The sequence below is a fragment of the Marmota monax genome, unplaced genomic scaffold (assembly GCF_021218885.2).
Source record: "Marmota monax isolate L192 unplaced genomic scaffold, Marmota_monax_Labrador192_F-V1.1 WCK01_AAM20220418_F8-fsc00021, whole genome shotgun sequence".
In the NCBI taxonomy this organism is placed as follows: Eukaryota; Metazoa; Chordata; class Mammalia; order Rodentia; family Sciuridae; genus Marmota; species Marmota monax.
This window is the reverse complement of record NW_026695228.1, coordinates 18,805,897-18,826,820: the sequence shown is the minus strand read 5'-3', so window position 1 is coordinate 18,826,820 and position 20,924 is coordinate 18,805,897. Positions and strand designations below refer to the sequence as shown.

The 20,924-nt window shown below is 42.6% G+C and overlaps 1 protein-coding gene across 3 annotated transcripts in view; it reads left to right on the top strand.

Annotated features, from left to right (window-relative positions):
• The first annotated feature begins 4,428 nt into the window (after positions 1 to 4,428).
• Scap (SREBF chaperone) overlaps positions 4,429 to 20,924 on the top strand; it is a 53,560-nt gene continuing 37,064 nt past the window's right edge. The window contains exon 1 of one of the 3 annotated variants that reach the window (XM_046436497.1): positions 4,429 to 4,535. The gene's annotated coding sequence lies outside the window, so the exon portion shown is untranslated. The other 2 variants (XM_046436499.2, XM_046436498.2) reach the window with 2 other exon arrangements.

The following is a 20,924-nucleotide window of genomic DNA, read 5'->3' as shown; positions in this document are numbered from 1 at the left end:
CAGTTGTAGAGCCTGGGTATATGCTTGGTCACTGTGTAGTTTCTTCAGCTGTTCTGTATGCTGTTATAATAAAATATTGAGAGAGAATCCCTAATATTTCATTCTACTCTATGGGAGAGAGGGAATACATTCTATGACAGATTTACCAGGAGCCCATAAGCTTCATTTCCCCAGAGGTTCCAGAGGACTCTGAGGGGTCCCCCTTGTGCAGTGGGTTGTTCCTGGTGCTTCAAAGCAGAAAGTTAGTTAGCCAAGTGCTTACCAGTCTTGGAGGCTCTTATTTTATTTATTTATTTTTTTGGTACTGGGGATTGAACTGAGAGGTACTTAATCACTAAGCCACATCCTCAGCCCTTTTTATTTTTTGAGACAGGTCTCACTAAGTTTCTTAGGGCCACGTCTTGAACTTGTGATCCTCCTTCCTCAGCCTCCACAGTCACTGGATTACCAGCAAGTGCCACCACACCAGGCCAGGCTTTTGTTTTTGAAGGAGAGTGTCCAGTCACATGCAAACGCAGGTTTGGTGGAATGGTTAGATGGTGTGTGTGTAACAGGGATGACAGCGGTTCCCAGAAGAGTCTGGCTAAATCCCTGTCTTGGAGGTTGTTTCAAGGCTCCTCCTGACTCTCTCTGGAGAGAAGACTGAGCCCAGGGCTCAGAAGGACTCTGATTTAACTTTATTCCCTAGGTGATTATTTTGTGAGCCAACTTTAGAACCACATTCTTTTTAGGAAATTGGCTGTAAAAAGGTTGGGACTCAATCCTGCAGGGTCATAATACTTTCAATCAGAAACCTAAAAATTTGCCAGCCTCAGTGGCACATAACTGTAACCCCAGTGACTGGGAAACTGAGGCAGTAGGATTGCAAATTTGAGGCCAGACTGGCAACTCAGTGAGACCCTGTCTCAAAAAATAAAAAGGGCTGGGGATGTCGCTCAGTGGTAGAGAGACCCTGGTGAGTCCCTGGTTTCAATCCCCAGTACCACCAAAAAAAAAAACAAAAAAAGTTAAAAAGTGGGCTGGGCAGGGCTGGGGGTGTAGCTCAGTGGCAGAGCACTTGCTTAGCATCTTTGAAGCCCTGTGTTTGGCCCCAGCATTTCTCTCTCTCTCTCTCTCTCTCTCTCTCACACACACACACACACACACACACACACACACACAGATACACTATATTTGCCAAGAGAAAAGAGGAGTGGAGAGAGAGAAAAACAACTGGTGATAGGGAAATGAGATCATTTCTGAGGGGACAGATCAAACTTTCTATCCTCCTGCCTCAGTTTGCAGAGTAGCTGGGATTATGGGAGTGTACCACTGTTGACTGATGATGATGGTATTTAAGGGCTCACTCTTGGAGAGAGTGATTGATGTAGGGGTGAACAAGAGGTAAAAGAAGGGCTCACCACATCGCTTGCTGGCAAGCATATATATGTGTGTGTGTTTGATACTAGGGATTTGATACAGGTGTGCTTAACTACTCAACTACATCGCCAGACCTTTTTATTTTTTGAGATAGGTTTGTGTACGACCTCGTCAATTTGTTGAGGTTGGCCTACTTCAGCCTCCTGAGTCCCTGGGATTACAGATATGTGCCACTATCCTTGCTTTAAACATATTCTTTTTTTTTTTGTATCAGAAATTAAACTCAGGGGCACTTGACCACTGAGCCACACACACATCCCCAGCCTTATTTGTATTTTTTATTTAGAGACAGGGTCTCACTGAGTTGCTTAGCTCCTCGCTTTTGCTGAGGCTGGCTTTGAACTTGAGATCCTCCTGCCTCAGCCTCTCTTGCTGCTGGGATTAAGGCATGCACCACCACGCCCGGCAACATATTCTATTTTTATAGAAGAAAAATTCCCATTTTAGTTCAAAATTCAATCCTGAACACAGCACAGCACATTTGGGCCACAGCAACTGGGTATTTTTTAAAAATATTTTTTTAATTGTAGATGGACACAATATTTATTTTGGTGCTTAGGATTGAACCCAGTGTTTCACACATGCCAGGAAAGTGCTCAACCACTGAGCTACAACCCCAGCCCCCAAATGGGTATTTTTGATGTCACTGCCACGGTAGTTGGGAGCAGGAGGGAGGCCAGACAGAGGATTGGAGAGGTAGTCCATTTGTTTGGCAGTCAGGTATCACCTTTCCTTTTTTTTTGAGACAGATTCTCTCTAAATTTCTGAGACTGGTCTCAAACTTGCAATTCTCCTGCCTCAGCCTTCCAAGTGTTTGGATTACAGGTGTGTGTCACCGCATCTGGCCCTGGGAATGACTTTTTATAGAACGCGTAGGAAGGCCACAGGGGCCAGGAGAAGGACTACTTCCAATTCCTGCATTGCATTGTGACTGTACTGGCACTGTCTGCCACCACAGCCCTGGTGCCTTTGAGGGCAGGATCAGATTCGGTTTCATCCTGGGAGCCCGGGGTGGAGGGGTGGATATGGGCAGGGTAGAGATGGAACGAGGCTGACCTCTGACTCTCTGAGTGGTCAAGGTGTCTCTGCACTGATGCAAAAGGACCAGGTTGCCTTCTCTGGGCAGTGCTTCTATCTTAGTGTAGCCTTGCTCTCCCCTTCTGTAAGGCAGTAAGGAGTCCAGCCTCCTGTGCTCAGGAAGGTAGAATGTGAGGACAGTCAGTGGTCAGTGTGATCACTCAATGTTGCTATTGCCATTACATGTCACCTGTTCCATGCACAGGAGGGTTACCTGCCAATTGGCCATTGGAAAAACTCCCACACTCATATTCTTCTTGAGGTAGGATAGAAGATATAGGATAGAAAGGACACAACCAGGAAAGAGGAACTGCAACTTTAAATCTAAAAACTCCATAAATGCCCTTACCTTCACCCCCCAGGCCTGTTTTCCTCCGGGCCTAAATTCTTCAAAGGTCCAATAAATCTTAAGAGTGCTGTAACTCTAGGTAATTAGTACCTATATACCTTGTTTGCTTACAGAATGTATTTTTACATTAATTAAAAGAAGCCGAGGGAGAAATATTGTTAGAGACACATGATATGGGTACAGTTCAAGTGCTGTCAACTAGATAACATCAACTGGAAGATGTTGAAAGAACCAGACCACCATTGCCCTCTGTGCTCCACCATCAAAGAAAATGAGCATAATAGGGTGACGTCACTTCCATATGTTTCTTATATTCAGTATTTACATAATTTTCTTTTAAAGCAGAGCCCAGCTGGGCAGCGGACCCACACCTGTAATCACAGGGACTTGGGAGGCTTAGGCAGGAGGATCTTAAGAGTGAGGCCAGTCTCAGTAATTTAGCGAGACCCTCTCTCGAAATAAAAAAAAATGGCGGTTGTGGTTCGAGTAGCTTAGTGTTAAGAGTGCATGCTAGTTCAATCTCCAGAATTGCAAAACAAAATAATAACATAGGACAACCAAACTTGTCTCTTATTCTCCAACGCCTGCACTTCCTTATTATGCCCTATTGTTTACTTTCCTGAATAAATCTCTACTTGTGCCTCCATTAATATCCTGAAACTCCTTTCTGTGGTATTCAGTCAAGAACCTGCCAGGATCGAGTTGAAGTCCCTTCAGATGACCGCCTCAGACCCCATCCGGTGACATTCCCTCACACAGATAACCACTGACAACAGTCACTACCACCTTAGGCTCTTCTCCTTCATTGTGTTTAACAAAAATGAGATCATACTCTACAGCTTATTCTGAACAGTCATCCAATAATATCTTTGAACTTCAGTAAATAGTAATAAAACATTATTTCTTGGAACAGGGGATTGATTCCCTACTGAGCTACGTCCCCAACCCTTTATTTATTTTGAGACGGTATCTCTAAGTTGCTGAAGCTGGTCTTGAATTTGCGATCCTCCTGCCTCAGCCTCCAGAGCCACTAGGATTACAGGCGTGCCTCACTGTTCCCATCTTAAAACATTCTTTTAAAAGACTAGGGAGGGCTGGGGTTGGGGCTCAGTGGTAGAGCACTTGCCTAGCATGTGTGAAGCCCTGGGTACGAGTCTCAGCACCAAGTAAAATAAATATATATATTAAAAAGAGAGACTAGGGAATTCGTTTTATGTAGATCATCTGTTCAACCACCTGCATCTAAAGTATCTCAGCTGCTTCTCCCCTACCCGCTTCAGTGCTGAGAATGAAACCCAGGCCCTGGAACGTGAAAGGCCAGCGCTCCACCGCCGAACCACCCCCGCCCTGCCTTCAATGCTCTGCTGTCGTACACTAGAGAACACGAGCATCTTGGGCATGTTCTTTTGCTCCATCAAGGCTCCCGAGCGCTCCGCCGCACTGCACAGCTTCGCGCACTCGCGCTTCCTGGGGCTGTGCGGCAGGTGGCCGCCAGAGGCCGCGCAGGAACCGGACGAAGCCACCGCGCACGCGCAGGACGCTGGGCGCACGTGTGGAGGGCGGTGGGCGGGAGGGGAAAGGTGGGAGGTGAGAGGTGAAGGGGCGGGAGTTGCGCGGGCGCCACGCACCGGACCGCGGACCGGGAGCGCGCACGCCGTGCCGCTGTCGTCGGGAGCTGCCTCGGCCACAGGTATCTCCGCGCGCCTCTGCGGCGCCTGCCGGCTTTGGGCCCGGCCTCCGTCTGCCGCCGGGGAGTGTCCAGCAGCTGCGCGGGCCTCGGACCGCAGCCCGCTGGGGCTGCCGGTCTCGGTCACCCGTCCTCACACCGCCCTGTTGGGCTCCGCGCCCCCGCCGCGCCCGCCGTCCGACCCTGCCCGGCAGTTCTCCAGGGCCCCGAAGCCCCTAGTCCCGCCCTACGAGGTCTGGCTGGGCTCCGCACCTCCGCCCCAGCATCATCTGCTCCGAGCCTGCTGTAGGGCTGCGGGGGTTTCCGGAGCACAGGGAAGCGTGTTGTCCGTTTTTCTCTCAAGGTCTGAGAGGCAGCACTACTGTTTGCTGGTTCGTTCGATATCTAGTTCTCTGTGTAGCTTGCACCCTCAACTTTGCTCACTGATGTTGATTCTGTTGACTTCCAGGTGGGTGTATCACCCCAGTATATGCAGGGTTGTAATGTCACGCCAGCGCCAGCTGCAGGGAGCCCTAGGTGTGGACTGCGTGCATCGCAGCGCGCTGTGCAACTGGAAGCGATGGAGGGACATTGAATCCCTGGTGCCGGCAGGCTCCCCTAGTGCCGACGCTTACTACACCCCTTTCTGCGGTGGCAGGTAGAGCTGGGCCACTAAACTCTTTCTGGCGATTTGGTAATAATTCTTGTGAAGTGAACATAGGTTTCTTTAGCGATGTTATCCTTGTGTATGTTTCTTTCATTTGACCAAAGGTTTTGTGGAGTTTGGTTATGCAGTGCTCTTACTGGTGTGCTGCTATCTCAGTGTGTTGTGCTAAAGGTTGAAGGTTTTAGTAAGGAGTGGAGATCAGGTGTACTTACTTGGTGCTGAATGCATTGTAGGTGTTCCTAAGTGATGCTTAACTATTTTGAGACGGGGTCTCGCTAAGTTGCTGAAGCTGGCCTTGAATTTGGTTATCTTTTTAACCATGTGTTAATATAGTTTAGATTTTAAATGTTTTACATATTTTCAGCATTCCCACTGGCCACATGATATAAAAAACATAATACAAGTATAAATATTGTCTCCATATTCATTGTTTTGCTCACAAGTTGAAGTGGTAAGAATTAGTTTTCATTTATTATGGACTAATCTGGGGTTTGGAATGCTCTCTACCTTGTTTTGCTACTGTGGCAAAAACAGCCCCTCTCTGGAGGCTTCCCTGTACTTTGATAATCACCACTTTAGGACCCTTCCAAATTAGTTTATTGTCATGAGATGAGTAAAACTTTTCTCCTAGTTTATGACAAGATAACAAAGGCATCAAGGTTGTGATTTGCCTGATGGGCATGTGAATAAGTTAACTGTCCTGTTAGGGAGGAACTGTGCCTGCTGGACTTCGGGTACACATGTATTTATTAGAATTGGTGATAGACTTTAGGGATTCCAGCGCCTAGCCATTCATATGAATGTGTCCCAGGAACCCTGGAAAGGCACTTAGGTTCAGGTGCTGTTTATTTACTCTCACCATGGGTGGCCATTTGCTGGCCACCCATGTTAGTTTTACTGGCGAGCAGGTACTCTGTATACAGTTTGTGTCATTACTCCCATTGGGAGTGGATTCCCAGCTGTAAAGGATGGATCAGGCCTTCAGACCAGGTGTGCTGGACTCTACCACTTGAGCTGCTGCCCTTGTAACTTGTTATATTCCTGCACTGGCTAAAGAAACAAGGTGTACTACTCAGGGGGATGCTAAGTACAGAGACAGATTGGGTCACTTAATAAGCCCCTGTCTTAAAAATAAATAAATAATTAAATAAAGGGCTTGGGTTGTAGCTCAGTGGTAAAGCAAGCTGTGTTCAATCCCCAGTACCAAAAAAAAAAAAGGAAACAAGATTCATATGCCTTCTGCCCCCTGAATTAACACTTCTGGGTTGAGTGCTTATGCTTTCTGGGCACTCTTCTATGTGCTTTAATGTTAGCTTATTTTACTTAATCCTTATAGTCAACAAATGAGATGATACTGTTATCCTTTCTGTTATGGATGAGTTTTAGAGAAGTTATCTGACTGGCCCTGGCTCACTGGCTAGTTAGACCTAGGTCTGTACCCAGGACCAGGCCCTGTCTGACAACAGAGCTTCCATGTTTTCATGCTATTGGACCTGACTTTAGTCTTCTGTTTGCTGCATTGGCAGATGAAAGGCAGTGGAAGAAGGTATTGGGGTGGAGGGAGGAAGACAGTGTCACACACTTGAATTAGACATGGTAGAACTCAGCTGAAGACAGCAATTTAACCCATGATTTGACAGCTTCCACTTGGGCTGTTAGGGGCATTGAGTGGGAATGCTTGTACGGTTTCTGGGTCTTACATAAGCTTTGCAGTGGGATCCAAAGAGGGTGTGTATGCAAGTATCAGAGTTACCTGGGTTTTAGGGGGGGAAAAATATTTAAACTGATCTTTGTGTTTATTTGAGACTTAATTTTTTATGCATTTTATAATGTACAGTATATTGTCACAGTAAGTCATGTATATAATTTATATGTAAACATATATATTGAGGGCATGTACTTAATTTTTTTTGGGGGGGGCAGGGAAGGGTGAGTCTCACCATGTTGCTCAGGCTGCTTTGAACTCCTGGGATGAAGAGTTCTCTTGCCTCAGCCTCCCGAGTATCTGGGACGACAGGTATATGCCCTCGCCCCGCACAACTTGAAATTTTGTTTTTGGGAACTACTGGTTTCTTTGATATTTACCTTTTTTTTTTTTTTTTTTTCTTTTTTGAAAAGAAAAAAACCCAGGGCCTCGTGTATTCTAGACAAGTGCTCTACCGCTGAGGTACATCCCCAGCCCTTTTTAAATTTTATTTTTATTTTTATTTTTTTTAAAGAGAGAATTTTTTTTAATATTTATTTTTTAGTTCTTGGCGGACACAACATCTTTGTTGGTATGTGGTGCTGAGGATCGAACCTGGGCCGCACGCATGCCAGGCAAGCGCACTACCGCTTGAGCCACATCCCCAGCCCTTAAATTTTATTTTGAGACAAGGTCTTGCTAAATTGCCCAGGCTGGCCTTGAACTTGTGATCCTCCTGCCTTAGCTTCCTGAGTAGTTGAGATTATGGGTAGGCAAGCCCACCCTGACTGATTCTTAGCATTTTCTGAAAGTATAGAATATGCAAGGCATTGTGTTCACTGGTTATTCTTAAGCAGGAGTCTAGTGAAGTTCAGTGTAATTCCACATAATCAGAGAGGATGAGTATTCATATAAATAACCAATTACAGCTTATTTTTTAAAAATTGCAATCACAAATGTGAAGAAGATCTGATATTTCAATAGTCTGTCTCAAATTTAGCACCAGTCTTAAATTTGAAACTGTGGTAATTGATATGGCCCTGTAGACAAGACTAGAAGTTAACATTTTGTTGAACTCTTATTTTTTTTTAATTTGTTCTTTTTAGTTATACAAGATAGCAACATGCATTTTGACATATGTACATGGAGTATAACTTTCCATTCTTTTGGTTGTACATGATGTGGAGTTTCACTGGTGGTGTATTCACATATAAACATAGGGAAGTTATGTCTGATTTATTCTGTCTTTTCTATTCCCATTCTTCTTCCCTTCCCTTTATTCCCCTTTGTTGAACTCCTATTTTATTTTATTTTATTTTATCTTTGTTTGTGTATTTTTAATGTGCTGAGGATCGAACCCAGTGCCTCACGCATGCCAGGCAAGCGTGCTACTACTTGAGCCACATCCCTAGCCCTAAATTTCTATTTTAAATGTTAATTTAAGTTGGAGACCAAAGCGACTAAATCAGTTCACATAAATATTGCAGTTGTAATAATTCTATTTGATCCCTTCTCGATCTAGAGTATTTTCAAATCTAAATATTGAAATTCCAAATACATCGATTCTTTATCATTTTTTACAATCAGACTTCATTTTTCTTCAGTGTCACTGCAATGATTAATACATTGTCTCAAAATGAACAGCTTTGAATTCTACCTAATTTTAAGAAATCTTTATCTTCTTCCAGTTTATCTTTTCACAGTTGAATGGAATAATTTGTGTTTTGGAGATTGAATAATTATAACAGTGAGTTTTGAGAAAGAAATGTTTTCCTAACTAGAGAAAGTGTTTTTACCTTTGGGAGACATTATTACTTCCTACCATTGGTTTTTAAACTTCAGCATGAATCAAAGTCACCTGCATGGTTTGTTTTAACCCCACCCTTAGAGTTGCCCATTCTCTGGGTCAGAGGTATGTCTGGAAATTTGAATTCCAAACAAATTAAACTCTCAAAGCTGCTGCTGCTGACCTGGGTACAGCTTTGAGAGTTTCATAGAAAAGCACCTAAATTAACTCCAGCACAACCCTGGGGCTCACCTGTGCTTCCTGCTGAAGCCCATCTGCATCAGTCAGTTTCATAGTGTTGGCTTGCCAATACATTATTGACTTGTTTTTAGCCCATTTTCTTATTACTTTTAGATGATGTCATAATTAATATTGTATTCTTGTGGATGCTATGGCACATGCTTGTAATCCCAGTGACTTGGAAGGCTGAGACAGGAGGATTGCAAATTCAAGGCCCGCCTCAGCCAATACATGAAACCCTTAGCAACTTAGTGAGACCCTGTCTCAAAATAAAATTTTTAAAAAGGGCTCTGGAGGAGCTGGTTTGTGGCTCAGCTGTAGAGAGCTTGCCTAGTGTGTGTGATGCCCTGGGTTCGATCCTCAGCACACATAAAAATAAATAAATAAAACAAAGGTATTGTTTCCAACTTCAACTAAAAAATAAATATAAAAAATAAAATAAAAAGGACTGGGGGCATGGCTCCAATGGTAAAGTGCCCCTGGTATATCGCCAGTACCCCTCCAAAAAAGATTACATTCTCAATTATAAAAGTATTTTCATTTCCCCCCTTAATCTCATATTTCTAAATTTCTCAAGAGGTTCAAGTATTTATTTATCTATCTTTCTTGTGGTATTGGAGATCAAACCCAGAGCCTCTCCAATTCTAGGCAATCACTTTACTACTGAGCTGTGCCCCCAGGTCTTTTTTAAAATTTTATTTTAAGACGGTCTCTAATTATCCAGGCTGTGGGCTGGGGATGTAGCTCAGTTGATAGAGGACTTGCCTCGCATGCACAAGGCCCTGGGTTCAATCCCCAGCACCACACAAAATAAATAAATAAACAAACAAACAAAAATAAAATTACCCAGGCTGGCCTATAATTTACAATCCTGCTCCAGCCTCCCATGTTGCTGGGATTATCTGTATTATCAGTTCTACTGGTTTATATCTATTTTTTTTGTTGTTGTTGTTGTATCTGGGATTGAACCCAGGGATGCTTTACCCACTGAGCCACATCCCCAGCCTCATTTTGTATTTTATTTAGAGACAAGGTCTCATTGAGTTGCCTAGTGCCTTGTCATTACTGAGGCTGGCTTTGAACTCACTATCCTCCTGCCTCAGCCTCCCAAGCCACTGGGATTACAGGTGTGTGCCACTGTGCCAGGCTTGGGTTAATTTTTGTGTATGATATAACAGGGTATAAAGAGTAAGGGTCCAATCTTAATCTTTTGCATGTGACTGTCCAGCTAATTCTATTACAGTTTGTTGAAAAGTCTTTTCTCCCCATCAAATGGCCTTGCTCCCTTTGTTGAAAATAAATTAATCATAATTGTGAGGGTTTATTTCTGGGTTGTCTGTTCTGTTTCACTGGTCTATATGCCTGTCCTTATGCCCGTTTCACTGTTTTGATTACTGTTGCTTAGTAGTAAGTTTTGAAATCAGGAAGTATAAGTCCTTCAATTTAGTTCCTCATTTTCAACATTGTTTTGAGTCTTCAGGGTCCCTTGAGATTCCATGTGAGTTTTAGAATGGGCTTCTCTGTTTCTGCAAAAAATTTTGTTGGTATGTTCAAAGCAGTTACATTAAACCTGTAAGTTGTGCTGGGTGGTGTGTTGCTTTAAGTATATTCTTCGAATTCATGAATATAGGCATTCTTTCCACTTATGTCTCTAGTTTCTTTCAGCAATGTTTTGTACTTTCACTTTATCTTTGTCCCTCCCCTGTTAAATTTGTTTCTATTTTTTCTTTTTTAAAATATTTTTATTTATTTATTTTAGGTGGACACAATATTTTATTTTTAAGTGGTGCTGAGAATCAAACCCAGTGCCTCACGCATGCTAGGCGAGCACGCTACCACTTGAGCCACGTCCCAGCCTCTATTTTTTCTCTTTGATACTATTGTGAATGTAATGTTTTCTTAATTTTCTTTTTAGGTATTCGTTGTTAATGTATAGAAATGCATCTGTCTTTTGTATATTCATTTTGTTCCTGCAACTGATGCATTAATTTTGTAGCTGTGTGTAATTTTTAGGGTTTTCTACATATAGAAGTATGTCATCTGAAACAAATAATTTTACTTCCTTTCCAATTTTGATGTCTACGAAAAGGGGGAGATTAGAATGGGAGAAGGTGCTTGACTCAGTGCTTTGACTAGAAAAATTTTTTTCCTCCAGTACTGGGGAATGAACCCAGGGATGCTTAACCACTGAGTGACATCCTCAGCCCTTTTTTATATTTTATTTTGAGACAGGGTCTTACTGTGTTACTTAGGGCCTTGATACGTTTCTGAGGCTGCCTTTGAACCCAAAATCCTCCTTCCTCAGCTTCCCGAGCTTCTGGGTTTATAGGTGTGTGCCACCGCCCCAGCATCCTAACCCTTTTTATATTTTATTTTGAGACAGAGTCTCACTAAGTTCCCCAGGCTGGCAGTCTTCTTGCCTTCATCTCTCTAGTTGATAGCATTATAGGTTATGGCTCTATGCACAGCTGGCTAGAATTTTCAATACAGTATTAAATAAAAGTGGCAAAAATGGTCATACTTATTTTGTTTTTGATCTTCTACCATTGAATGTGATGTTAGCTGTAAATCTTTCATATATGGCCTTTATCATGTGGAGATTTTTCTTCTATTCCTATTTAGTGTTTTTATCAAGAAAGGGTGTTGAGGGCTGGCGTTGTGGCTCAGTGATGGAGCTCTTTGCCTAGCATGTGTGAGGCACTGGGTTCAATCCTCAGCACTGCATATAAATAAATGAATAAAATAAAGGTCCATCAACAACTAAAAAATATATTAATAAAAAGAAGGGGGTGTTGAGGGCTGGGCATGTTGATGCATGCCTGTAATCCTAGTGGCTTAGGAGGCTGACCAGTCTCTTGAATCACTGGGATTACAGATGTAGGCCACCATGCCCAGCTAAGATAATTTATTGGGTTCCCCCCCCCCCCCCCCCAATGCTGGGGATTGAACCCAGGGCCTCAGGCATGCCAGGCAAGCTCTGTACTACTGAGTCACATCCCAAGCCCTCAGATGCTTTTTCTGCACCAATTGAAATGATCATTGTGTTTTCTTCTCTCATTTTGTTAATCTCATATATTACATTAATTGATACTTGTTTGTTGAACTCTCTTTGCATTCTGGGAATAAGTCTTTGTCATCTGAGATGAATTTTTACTGTCTACTTTTTATAAAACTCAGTTCCCCTTATGTGCTAGATACTATTGAAAATCCTGGAAATTCAGCACTGAACAGGGCTGTCTGAGTCCCTGCTTTCAATAAGCTTATGTCATAGGGGAATGGGGTGATACACAGAATAAATAAAGAAAATTTCAGTGGAAAGTGTTGCTGTGGAAAGCAGAAAGTTGGCAAAAGCACTTAGCTCAGGGGCTGCACACTGTGGGTGTTTGCTGTGGTTTTAAGTAGGGTAGAGTTAGACTGGCAGGGTGGAGGGAGGTGTTTTAGTTTGAGTTGGGACAGGTCTTTCTGAGATGAGAGGTGAGATGGTGGCATTATGTAAAGATCTGGGGACAACTTTCCCAGAAGAGTAGGCAGTACAGAAACCCAGAAGTAGGACTCAAGCTTGACAGTCCTTCCCACTGTCAGAGTCTGGAGGAGGTTGGAGGAGGGAAGGTCTAAGAAGTAGATAGGGCCCAGATTTTGTAGGGATTGTAGCCTTGTAGTAAGTTTGGATTTTACTTTAAGTGTAATGGTCAACATGGGAGTGTTTTAAGCAGAGTAGTGACATCAGTGATTTGTGCTTTAGAAGATGTATGGAGGATGGTATGAGGCAGGAGAGTGGAGGCTGGTACTCCTGTCCCCCATGGCGCATGAGGGAGAAGCCGGGAGCTGATGATATGTGATCTGATTGGAATCTAGCTGGGAGGTGTATTTGTTATAAGCAGCAGATTCAGATGTGGGCTCCTTTCTGGGTTGCTTCTTAAACTTTGGCCTGAGCAATAAATAGGGTGGCTAGCAGTATAATTAACTGAGATGACTGAGAAAAGAACAGGATTTTGGCCAGGCATGCCTGTGATACTAGTGGCTTGGGAGGCTGAGGCCAAAGTATTGGGAGTTCAAAACCAGCCTTAGCAACTTAGACCCTGTCTCAAAATTATATATATAAAATGGGCTAGTGATGTGGCTCAGGATTTAAGCTTCTCTGGGTTCAGTCCCCATACCAAAAAACAAAACAAACAAAAACCAACAGGATTTTTTTGGGGAAATCAAGAGTTCTGTTTCGATCTCACTTTAGAGTTGAGATGTTTATTAGACATCTGAGTGGAGATGTCAAGTAGAAATGGGAGTTTGAGGGAGGCGCTTGGGGAGAAGCTTGAGATGCATGTCTGAGAGTCATCAGCAAACACAGGAGACTTGAGCCAGCAGACTGGGTTGGAGACTTGAGCCAGCAGACTGGGTTTGAAATTCTGGGGAGAAGGGGCAGATGAAGAAGCCAGCCAGGAACAGTCTCTAAGGAGGCAGCAAAGGAGGCTAAGAAGAAAGGAGCACACAGGGGGACATGATGAAATTGAAGGCTAGGAGGTAGCATGGTGCACGGTTTTGGGATACTTCCAGCCCTTTCAGTGGCTGCCTGTGTTGGTGTTTGATCCTGAGAGTCCCAACTCAGTCCACTAAGTGGTTTTGCAGCTCTTAGATTGAAAGGATGGAGGCTTCCTTGTGTTCTCAGTAGCCTAGGGGGCAGAGGTTGCCAGATACTGTTTAACAGGAAAAACTTTGACAAGTTACATAGTAAATTTCTTGTTAAGACACAAAGTTAAACTTTCAGTTAAGGCAAAAGATACAGTTTGGGAAAATGGAAAAGATGTATGGTAGTGATGGGTGCACAACAATGGGGTTGTACCTAATGCTGCTGAACTGTACACTTAAAAATGGTTAAAATTGTAATTTTCTGTTTTTATATGTATATGTGTGTGTATTTACTGCACAAAGGTACATCACTTTGTCACTGATTATAGTAAGATAAACCTTTAAATATGAATGGTAGACTGCTCATATTGGTTAAAGTGAAGTATTTTTTGGAGAGGTATTGTGCAATCAACTTTCTTTTCTTTTTTGGTACTGGAGAGTAAATCCAGGAGAGCTCTACCACAGCCCTTTTTGAATTTTTAAAATTTTGAGACACAGTCTCACTAAGTTTCTGGGGCCGACCTCGAACTTGAGATCCCCTCCTGGGCCTCCTGAGCTACTGGGCTTACAGGCACACTCCACTGCTGTTCACCATGAGGAGTGTTCCTTGGCTAGGAGTTGGAACCAGTGCCAACCATTGTCACACACTGTGACCTGGGTTGTATGGCATAATCTCCCTAAGCCTCAGTTTCTTTATCTATAAAACAGGATTTTGTGCGATGTGATCTCATCTCTCTCATCTCTGAAATTCTGTAACTTCCTAGTCCCTTTTGCCTACTACCTGTCTGAAAGTTGGCACTTTATAGTCTGGGAAGTGATTGAACATTTGGGAGAATTTTGTAGTCCCAGAGCATATCATAATCCATAAGTTTCCATAGGTGGAAAATGTTATTTAATATCAGACTATGGATAAGGAAAAAAAAGCATTTGCATGCCTATAATTCCAGCGGCTTGGGATCCTGAGACAGTAGAATCGTGAGCTCAAAGCCACCTCAGTAAAAGCGAGGCACTAAGCAACTCAGTGAGACCCTATCTCTAAAAAATACAAAATAGGGCTGGGATGTGGCTCAGTGATCGAGTGCCCCGGAGTTCAATCCACAATCATTAAAAAAAAAAAAAAAGAAAGAAAGAAAAAAAGAAAAAAGAAAGCATTTGAAACTTTAGCAGGCGTTGCAATTTGAGGCAGAAATAAAAACTTCATTTTTTAGAAAAACCAAATATTTGGCAATGAGTATCATGTAAATGTGATTTCAGTTTATCTGTGAGGCTTCACACTGTGTGACTTGACAGGGACCACAATGCTTAGAAGGTGTTTAAGCCCTTTGCCTTCAAGAGTGTGGAATGAGTCTTGGGGCCTGGTCTGGGCCCAGTGATGAACAGTGTGGGAGATATGGGGACAGGAGACCCTTGATGGCAGGTGGCTGTGGAGTGGCCTCAGGAGAGTTGTTGGAAGGGATCAGTGAAGTCTGCAGTTGGTATGCTGGGGAGAGCTCTGAGGGTTTCCAGACTCTGTCCCCAAATAAAAGAGCCTGGGTGAATCTCATTTCCTGGCTCTCTTCTGTGCCACACTTCCCTCATAGACAGCTCTCTGCACTCTGGAACCATCTTCCATGCAGCATTTCTATTAAGAGCTCTTGAAGTAGCAATAAAACCGATTCATCAAACCTTCCATTTTTGGGATAAGATTGTGAAAATTGTCAAGAGCCTTGGTATCTTCCAGCAGAGCACACTCCTGATAGGAAGTCAGGCAAGGAGCCTTCAACATGTGTGGCTGGCAGCGGGAGGCTGGTCCTGGCCTTGCTCCTGCTAGCACCTGTTGGGGCCAAGGCTGAAGGCACCGACTCCCTGGGCCATAGGTCTTATCCTGTGTAATGAGACTCATAATGGCCACTCCCCATGGGCTGCTGGATTATTTCTGGCTTTAAGATGGATTCTTTGCTCACATTCCTATCAGCAATCTGTTATCTTTTTGTTAAGTCTTTCCTGACTAGGTCAAGATGGAGTAAAACTGTAGGTCGCTGGCATTGAGGAAAAAAATCTTTAATATATTTGTTGTTCATTTGTGAAGGGAGTTGGCATTATGTGCATGGTTATTTATTATGGCAGCCATGACAACCAGTAAATGTAATTAAGACTTCATTCAATCTGGATGTTTCTGTACCATCCCAACCATTATTCTAAAATGTGGCAATAGTCATCCTCTTGTATGGGTTTGTGCTTCGAACTGTTTGAAATCAGCTTTCATTCATTAACTGAAATTCCTTTCTTTTTTTGGTACTGTTAAGTTAATCTTCTGAAAATTCTTCCAGTTTATGTGGCTAATTTTGATTCTTAGAGAAGCAGAGTTTCCTGCCCTGAGCATTGGTCCACTTTGCAAAACAACTTTCAGAAAAGCTCCCCTGAAGAGAGGAATTGTTTGCACCAGTGGACTAGTTTAGCATAGTGAATGGACCCGCAGTGACTTTCCACCCTGCTTCAGGCAGGCCCTGGGTGCTCTAGGGAACACAAGGTGATTCAGCTGTGACCTTTTCCTGAGGGGGACTACAATCAGTAAGGGGAGGCCAGAGAGTCCACAAGAACAGTGTGTGATGAAATACAGCTGCAGAAGCTCCAAGACGGCTGCTGCTTTTTACAGCAAAGTTTTCCTCATTTTTTTTTTCAAGTTCCTTCCGCTTGCTCATCTTAAAAAAAAAAAAATTAACTTTTTAATACAGGAATTCATTCACATGACACAAAATTGAAAGGGGGCAATAGAGTATACAAGGGAAAGTTTGCCTTCCATCTTGTTGCTGGCTACCAGATCTTTCCCCAGAGGTGGCTGTTATCTATTCTCAGGTGTCCATTCAGGGATGTTTTGTGCATATACAAATACTCAGAGAATGCTTTTCTTTTCTTTTTTTTTTTTTTAACTTGAAAGTAGCACACTGTATGCCCCCCTTTTTTCCCCCTGAATATTTCTTCTTTTTTTAATATTTATTTTTTAGTTTTAGGTGGACACAATATCTTTATTTTACATTTATGTGGTGCTGAGGATCCAACCCAGTGCCTGGTGAAGAGTTAGGCAAGCACTCTAACACTGAGTCACAATCCCAGGCCCCTGAATATTTCTTTGTGATTGTCCATTGTCAGTACCTGAGAGCTGAGCTGGGCTGGGCAGAGAGTTCGTGATAGAGCACTTGCCTAGATGCACAAGGTCCTGGGTTCCATCCTCAGCACCAAAAAGCCAAAACAAAAATGCACAAGAACTTCTTCATTTTCTTTTACAACTGAATAATATTCCATTGTCAGGATGTACCTAAATTTATTTAGCTGGAGCTCTGCTGATGGAACTATAGCCAGTTGTAACTTGTGTTGGCATGAGTGACTTCCTGTGGCATCAGTCCATCCATAGCCAAGTGCTTCTGCCCATCAGTTATCAGAGGCAGGAGAGCTGGGTTGGTGAAAAGGTGCTTTTGTAATTTTGATAGCTCTTACCAAATAAACCTCCACAGCAGTTTTATTCACGTATGTTCCTAAGTAGCATATGACAGTGCCTCTTTATCCACACCCTTACCTACACTGTGATACCACAGTTTGATCTTAACAATATGACAGGTGAAAAATAGTTTCTCTGTGTAGATTTCATACATCCTCATACCCTCATACCTTTCAGTTCAACCTGCAGAAAGGTTGAAAGAGTAGAAGAATGAATGCTCATATTATCCCAGTGGGAGTTTTAATTTATATCTATCTGGTTGCAATAAGATTGAAGGACCATTTATTTATATTTATATTTTATTTTTAGTGAAAAAGCTGTTCATATCCTTTGACCAGTTTCCTTTGAGCACTGGTATTTTTTCAATTGATTTTGTAAAAATGTCTTTATTTATGAGGGAACCAGCATCTTGTTAGTGATATGAGTTGCAGCTATCTTTTTTACTTAGGATGGTTTTGTCATAATTTTTTTTTTTTTTGGTTCTCAGTTGGTTATATATTGGCATTTATTTATTTTCAAGTATTTCCTGAGTATCTGGGATTACAGGCATGTACCTCAGCTCTAGAAGTGTCATGTCTCCAAGGAAGGGTCTGAGGGGTTCCCATAGAGAAGAGGGAACTTGACTCAGATCAGCGGGGTTCTTGGCATTTGTGTTGTAGAAGAATTTCAGCATGTGCCATTCAAAGGCATAGACAGGAATATTTGGGAAAGTAGATAACATGTTTAAGGGAGAATGTGTGCTGTCTCCAGAGGGAGAGACAGCCACCCCTTGGTGTAGGGTGTTAACATTTATAGAGGATTGGACTAGGGGCTGGACTAGAGGTGGAGGCAGGGTGGAGTTGCAGTTTCATGCCAATGTTCCCTCTGCTTGTGCTTTTCCCTCATTTTACAAGGGCATTGGCAAAGGGCCTGTTGCTCAGGTGTTGCAGTTGTTCCTGAGTGCTTTTTGGATGTCAGTGAATTCGTGGGTGTTTCCTTTGAGACTCAGAATCTTTGTTACAAACCCCTTTCAGAAGTACCTATTTATTTGTTTATTTTTTAAAGATGTATAGAGATGTGTAGTCAAAAGTCTTAGCCCAGAGCCTAGCGCATGGTATATAAATGCAAGTTATTTTTATTTGATAAATGAAGAAAGCTGGAAAGAATTTTCAGTACATTTTGAGGGGACCTGTATAACAAACAAAGAAATGTGCCCTTGAAGTCACTAGAGAACCATTAAAGGCCTTTGTGCAAAGGGTGACTGACACAAGCAAGTGTTTATTTTTGGCAGCTGTCCCTACTAGCAGTATTGGAAGATGAACCAGAGGTGAGATGCAGATGCAGGTAGCCAAGTCACACAGGAGACTTCTTAGAATCGCACTAGCTAAAGGTTATGGGGATCCTGCCCTGCTTGCCATTAGTCGAGTTTAGGATATATTAAAGATGTGGGCACCATAGGGTTGACTTAATTTGGCAACTCTTGGATTCTGGATTTGGTAAGGCAGTGGTTCTCAGAGGACATGTTAAAACACAGATTGCTGGGCCTCATGCCATACTTGTCAGTCCCTCGGGTTTAAGGTAGGTAGGCCCAGTAATCCCCCACCTCCTTATTTTGGTACTGGGGAATGAATGCAGGGCCTTCTGCATGATGGGCAAGCACTCTATCACTGAGCTACATGTTCAGCTCAATAATTTGCATTTCTCATAAGCTTCTACTTGTTGTTGCTGCTGGTTTGGGGACCACACTCCAAAAATCACCTTGGAAGAGGGAAGGATGAAAGAAAGGGGGCGGTTTATAATCGGGACAGTTGTGAAGAACAGGATAGATGAAGCGCTCCTTATTTAAAAGACTTTATGGGGGCTGAGGTTGTGGCTCAGTGGTAGCGCGCTTGCCTTGCATCTGTGAGGCATTGGGTTCAATCCTCCTCACCACATAAAATAAATAAATAAGTAAGTAAAACAAAGATGTTCAACTAAAAAAGTTTAAAAAATTCAAAATAAATAAATAAAAGACTTTATTCAGAGAAAGGGGATTATTATCTGACCTTCTCAGAGAACACCTCTCAGAAGCTGAGAGGAAGGTGTGTGATGAGCGCTGTCCTGATAATCTGTATCTGACTCTGGTTGGTTGGTTTGCTCATTACTTATTCAGCAAGTTTTTTCTCCGCCCTGATGTACAATCATGAGCAGGGAATTTGTTGATAGTCTTGACAGAGGACAGATAATAAACCAGGGAACAAACCACTCATAGAATTAGAGTTCTTAATGCTCTGAAAGAGAAGAAATAGGCTCTGTGCCTACGGTAAAGGGAACTACTGGTAACATTGTCAGGGGAGGTCTTTTTGTAGAGTGACATTTCATGTGAGACCTGAAGGGTGAAAAGGAGCCAGCCAATAAAGAGAAGAGGGAATAGAGAAGGGAACAATATGTGCCAGGGCCTTGAGGTGGAAATAAGGCTGGCACACACGAGGCATTGGAAGATAGCAGGGGACATGGAGGTGTCACAAGGTGAAGATGGGGAGGACCAGAGCAGGTTGTACAGAGCCCTTGGAGCAGGGGCAGGCATTTGGGCTTTGTACTAAGTACAGAGGGTATCTGGCCCAGGACATTGATGGAATCAGGGTACAGTGGCGCATGACTAATCACAGCTACTTAGGGGACTGGGATGGGAAGATCCCAAATTCAAGGCCAGACTGGGCAATTTAGCAAGACCCTTTCTCAAAAAATAAAAACAGTGGGGGATGTAGCTCAGTGGTAGAGCACCCCTGGGTTCATTCCCCAGTAGCACTAACACATACACACAGAGGAAAATAAAAAAAGAATCTGTGTCCACTCTGACCTCTGAGACAGGTGGATTGAAGGATAAGAAGGGATTTGTGAGGCTTGGAAGGTGGCAAGACAAGATCCACACAATAACTTAAATCAGAAATGTATTCCAATACTATTATAAAGGTGTATATTGGTTACTTTCATAATTGGAGTATCAGTATTGGGGCTCATAAAGAGGGCTTCAGGTGTAATACTGTGTTTTTTGATGTGGAGGATATTTAGGATACATGGCTATTTACTTTGTGGCAATTCATGGAGCTGTAGGTTTATAGGATGTATGCCTTTCTGTGACATTTTAAATTTTAAAAGTTTATCTGAAATTAAAAAATCAGTACTCATAGTAAAAAATGTAAAAGTATAGAAAATTAATGAAAAAATTTCTTTATGTAATCATACCACATGAAGACCAGCAACCACTACCAACATTTTCTTCTGTTCTCTTTATGTGTACTTTTTGCCTGTAGTCTTTATTTTTTCTACTTTATTTAAAAGTAGTAGATGGACTGGGAATGTATCTCAGTGGTGTAACACTTGCTTAGCATGCTCAAGACACTGGGTTCCATCCTTAGCACCTCAAAAAAATTTTAAAAAGACAAAAGTAATATGTGCCCTGTGTAGACAGTAAAGTACAACCTGCTTCTCACAATGAAATGATGATGTGATTGAAAAAAAAAAAAAAGAGAGCGATAGTGACAGCCACATTGTGGAAAGTTTCTTTAATGGCAAAGAATCCTAAAAATTTTGAAGATTTTTATGTAAAAAAAGTTAAGGATTCTGGGCTGGGGATATAGCTCAATTGGTAGAGTGATTACCTTGCACGGGCACAAGGTTTTGGGTTCAATCTCCAGCATCACACACATAACACACACACACACACACACAAAAAAAAAAAGGATTCTGATTCTGATCAAGGTGGAGTAAGCATACTCTACCATTTCTTCTGAAAGAGTACAGATAGAATTCATGGATAGAATGCATGGATAGGTATATGAACCCCCCCAAAAGATAAATGGTAGCGGATGGATTGGGGAAGGAAACTAGAACTCGAAGTATCACTGAACTGTAGTAAGTTTCCCGTCCCCCACTCTCCACCCCATATGATATGTTCCATCCTGGGTGGACTCAAAGGC